Source organism: Styela clava, chromosome 10, assembly GCF_964204865.1.
Source record: "Styela clava chromosome 10, kaStyClav1.hap1.2, whole genome shotgun sequence".
NCBI lineage: Eukaryota > Metazoa > Chordata > Ascidiacea > Stolidobranchia > Styelidae > Styela > Styela clava.
This window is the reverse complement of record NC_135259.1, coordinates 4,648,474-4,653,473: the sequence shown is the minus strand read 5'-3', so window position 1 is coordinate 4,653,473 and position 5,000 is coordinate 4,648,474. Positions and strand designations below refer to the sequence as shown.

Sequence of the window (5,000 nt, the reverse complement as noted above, 5' to 3'; positions counted from 1 at the left end):
ACTACGAGCTTTTCAACCGCAACAACTTTAGCATACACTGTTGGAGCTGGAATTACCGCGGCTGCTGGCACCAGACTTGCCCTCCAATGGATACTCGTTAAGAGTTTTAGGATGTACTCATTCCAATTACAGGGCCTCGTTAGAGTCCTGTATTGTTATTTTTCGTCACTACCTCCCCGTGTCGGGAATGGGTAATTTGCGCGCCTGCTGCCTTCCTTGGATGTGGTAGCCGTTTCTCAGGCTCCCTCTCCGGAATCGAACCCTGATTCCCCGTTACCCGTTATCACAAAGGTAGGCACGTAGCGTACCTTCGACAGTTGATAGGGCAGACACTTGAATGATACGTCGTCGGTGCAGAGACCGTACGATCCGCGTGGTTATCCAGAGTCATCAAACGTCACAGGACGAACCCGGTCGGTTTTGATCTGATAAAAGTGCGCCTCCCGAAGACGGCGCTTAATGCATGTATTAGCTCTAGAATTACCACAGTTATCCACTTCGCTTACGAGACCAAATAAACCAAGACTGATTTAATGAGCCATTCGCAGTTTCGCTTTACGAGAACTCGTACTTGCACCTGCATGGCTTAATCTTTGAGACAAGCATATCACTACTGGCAGGATCAATCAGATAGCTGCGACAGCTGCGCTCGGCCCTTGCTGGGCCGCCCGGCGCGTGCTCGTCGCATTCGTTTAAGACCGAGGCGATCGCCTGCGGCCGTACTCAGCTTCGACAGTCGCTGGCCGCGACGTCCACGCTCTCGCCGGCAGTGCCAGGCGGAGCGATTTGCGTTTTTTCTTTGCTCGCCCTCTCTCGGGCTCGATCCATTCAGTTTCGCACAAACAAGAGCTCTGCCGGCCGCCTGCAGCGGTGCCTAAAACCCGGGCATAACAATGCGACCGTTCTGCTAGGCCGACAAGCGCTCAAGCCAGACGCTCGATCGAACGCCCCCTACATATTAGTCGAGACAACGGCTCGCTCATTAGCATCGCGTTTGTACTTTTTTCGGCTCGGCTTCTTTCGACGCCGATGCCGGCGACGCAGCACTCTGTCGCCCGCCAGCCACCGAGAAAAGGGTGCGCTCCGACCGGCCCCGCACCGTAAGCCGCTTTTTCTTGGCTCATTCGAGTTTACTGTCTTTCGCTCTAACATGCCTTACCTAGGGTTAGGTTAGTATGCTTGCACGTTTGTACTTTAACTTTTTTCGGCTCGGCTTCTTTCGACGCCGATGCCGGCGACGCAGCACTCTCTCGCCCGCCAGCCACCGAGAAAAGGGTGCGCTCCGACCGGCCCCGCACCGTACGCCGCTCTTTCTTGGCTCATTCGAGTTTACTGTCTTTCGCTCTAACATGCCTTACCTAGGGTTAGGTTAGTATGCTTGCACGTTTGTACATTAACTTTTTTCGGCTCGGCATCTTTCGACGCCGATGCCGGCGACGCAGCACTCTCTCGCCCGCCAGCCACCGAGAAAAGGGTGCGCTCCGACCGGCCCCGCACCGTACGCCGCTCTTTCTTGGCTCATTCGAGTTTACTGTCTTTCGCTCTAACATGCCTTACCTAGGGTTAGGTTAGTATGCTTACACGTTTGTACTTTAACTTTTTTCGGCTCGGCTTCTTTCGACGCCGATGCCGGCGACGCAGCACTCTCTCGCCCGCCAGCCACCGAGAAAAGGGTGCGCTCCGACCGGCCCCGCACCGTACGCCGCTCTTTCTTGGCTCATTCGAGTTTACTGTCTTTCGCTCTAACATGCCTTACCTAGGGTTAGGTTAGTATGCTTGCACGTTTGTACTTTAACTTTTTTCGGCTCGGCTTCTTTCGACGCCGATGCCGGCGACGCAGCACTCTCTCGCCCGCCAGCCACCGAGAAAAGGGTGCGCTCCGACCGGCCCCGCACCGTACGCCGCTCTTTCTTGGCTCATTCGAGTTTACTGTCTTTCGCTCTAACATGCCTTACCTAGGGTTAGGTTAGTATGCTTGCACGTTTGTACTTTAACTTTTTTCGGCTCGGCATCTTTCGACGCCGATGCCGGCGACGCAGCACTCTCTCGCCCGCCAGCCACCGAGAAAAGGGTGCGCTCCAACCGGCCCCGCACCGTAAGCCGCTCTTTCTTGGCTCATTCGAGTTTACTGTCTTTCGCTCTAACATGCCTTACGTAGGGTTAGGTTAGTATGCTTGCACGTTTGTACTTTAACTTTTTTCGGCTCGGCTTCTTTCGACGCCGATGCCGGCGACGCAGCACTCTCTCGCCCGCCAGCCACCGAGAAAAGGGTGCGCTCCGACCGGCCCCGCACCGTACGCCGCTCTTTCTTGGCTCATTCGAGTTTACTGTCTTTCGCTCTAACATGCCTTACCTAGGGTTAGGTTAGTATGCTTGCACGTTTGTACTTTAACTTTTTTCGGCTCGGCATCTTTCGACGCCGATGCCGGCGACGCAGCACTCTCTCGCCCACAAGCCACCGAGAAAAGGGTGCGCTCCGACCGGCCCCGCACCGTACGCCGCTCTTTCTTGGCTCATTCGAGTTTACTGTCTTTCGCTCTAACATGCCTTACCTAGGGTTAGGTTAGTATGCTTGCACGTTTGTACTTTAACTTTTTTCGGCTCGGCATCTTTCGACGCCGATGCCGGCGACGCAGCACTCTCTCGCCCACCAGCCACCGAGAAAAGGGTGCGCTCCGACCGGCCCCGCACCGTACGCCGCTCTTTCTTGGCTCATTCGAGTTTACTGTCTTTCGCTCTAACATGCCTTACCTAGGGTTAGGTTAGTATGCTTGCACGTTTGTACTTTAACTTTTTTCGGCTCGGCATCTTTCGACGCCGATGCCGGCGACGCAGCACTCTCTCGCCCGCCAGCCACCGAGAAAAGGGTGCGCTCCGACCGGCCCCGCACCGTACGCCGCTCTTTCTTGGCTCATTCGAGTTTACTGTCTTTCGCTCTAACATGCCTTACCTAGGGTTAGGTTAGTATGCTTACACGTTTGTACTTTAACTTTTTTCGGCTCGGCTTCTTTCGACGCCGATGCCGGCGACGCAGCACTCTCTCGCCCGCCAGCCACCGAGAAAAGGGTGCGCTCCGACCGGCCCCGCACCGTAAGCCGCTCTTTCTTGGCTCATTCGAGTTTACTGTCTTTCGCTCTAACATGCCTTACCTAGGGTTAGGTTAGTATGCTTGCACGTTTGTACTTTAACTTTTTTCGGCTCGGCATCTTTCGACGCCGATGCCGGCGACGCAGCACTCTCTCGCCCACAAGCCACCGAGAAAAGGGTGCGCTCCGACCGGCCCCGCACCGTACGCCGCTCTTTCTTGGCTCATTCGAGTTTACTGTCTTTCGCTCTAACATGCCTTACCTAGGGTTAGGTTAGTATGCTTGCACGTTTGTACTTTAACTTTTTTCGGCTCGGCATCTTTCGACGCCGATGCCGGCGACGCAGCACTCTCTCGCCCACCAACCACCGAGAAAAGGGTGCGCTCCGACCGGCCCCGCACCGTACGCCGCTCTTTCTTGGCTCATTCGAGTTTACTGTCTTTCGCTCTAACATGCCTTACCTAGGGTTAGGTTAGTATGCTTGCACGTTTGTACTTTAACTTTTTTCGGCTCGGCATCTTTCGACGCCGATGCCGGCGACGCAGCACTCTCTCGCCCGCCAGCCACCGAGAAAAGGGTGCGCTCCGACCGGCCCCGCACCGTACGCCGCTCTTTCTTGGCTCATTCGAGTTTACTGTCTTTCGCTCTAACATGCCTTACCTAGGGTTAGGTTAGTATGCTTACACGTTTGTACTTTAACTTTTTTCGGCTCGGCTTCTTTCGACGCCGATGCCGGCGACGCAGCACTCTCTCGCCCGCCAGCCACCGAGAAAAGGGTGCGCTCCGACCGGCCCCGCACCGTAAGCCGCTCTTTCTTGGCTCATTCGAGTTTACTGTCTTTCGCTCTAACATGCCTTACCTAGGGTTAGGTTAGTATGCTTGCACGTTTGTACTTTAACTTTTTTCGGCTCGGCTTCTTTCGACGCCGATGCCGGCGACGCAGCACTCTCTCGCCCGCCAGCCACCGAGAAAAGGGTGCGCTCCGACCGGCCCCGCACCGTACGCCGCTCTTTCTTGGCTCATTCGAGTTTACTGTCTTTCGCTCTAACATGCCTTACCTAGGGTTAGGTTAGTATGCTTGCACGTTTGTACTTTAACTTTTTTCGGCTCGGCATCTTTCGACGCCGATGCCGGCGACGCAGCACTCTCTCGCCCGCCAGCCACCGAGAAAAGGGTGCGCTCCAACCGGCCCCGCACCGTAAGCCGCTCTTTCTTGGCTCATTCGAGTTTACTGTCTTTCGCTCTAACATGCCTTACCTAGGGTTAGGTTAGTATGCTTGCACGTTTGTACTTTAACTTTTTTCGGCTCGGCTTCTTTCGACGCCGATGCCGGCGACGCAGCACTCTCTCGCCAGCCAGCCACCGAGAAAAGGGTGCGCTCCGACCGGCCCCGCACCGTACGCCGCTCTTTCTTGGCTCATTCGAGTTTACTGTCTTTCGCTCTAACATGCCTTACCTAGGGTTAGGTTAGTATGCTTGCACGTTTGTACTTTAACTTTTTTCGGCTCGGCATCTTTCGACGCCGATGCCGGCGACGCAGCACTCTCTCGCCCACAAGCCACCGAGAAAAGGGTGCGCTCCGACCGGCCCCGCACCGTACGCCGCTCTTTCTTGGCTCATTCGAGTTTACTGTCTTTCGCTCTAACATGCCTTACCTAGGGTTAGGTTAGTATGCTTGCACGTTTGTACTTTAACTTTTTTCGGCTCGGCATCTTTCGACGCCGATGCCGGCGACGCAGCACTCTCTCGCCCACAAGCCACCGAGAAAAGGGTGCGCTCCGACCGGCCCCGCACCGTACGCCGCTCTTTCTTGGCTCATTCGAGTTTACTGTCTTTCGCTCTAACATGCCTTACCTAGGGTTAGGTTAGTATGCTTGCACGTTTGTACTTTAACTTTTTTCGGCTCGGCATCTT

The 5,000-nt window shown here is 55.2% G+C and overlaps 1 non-coding gene across 1 annotated transcript in view; it reads right to left on the bottom strand.

The window, feature by feature from the left end:
* LOC144428863 (small subunit ribosomal RNA) overlaps window positions 1-633 on the bottom strand; it is a 1,806-nt gene extending 1,173 nt beyond the window's left edge. The window contains exon 1 of the ribosomal RNA XR_013478800.1: window positions 1-633. This exon is cut by the window's left edge and continues 1,173 nt beyond it. This is a non-coding gene — a ribosomal RNA (small subunit ribosomal RNA).
* Window positions 634-5,000: the final 4,367 nt, after the last annotated feature.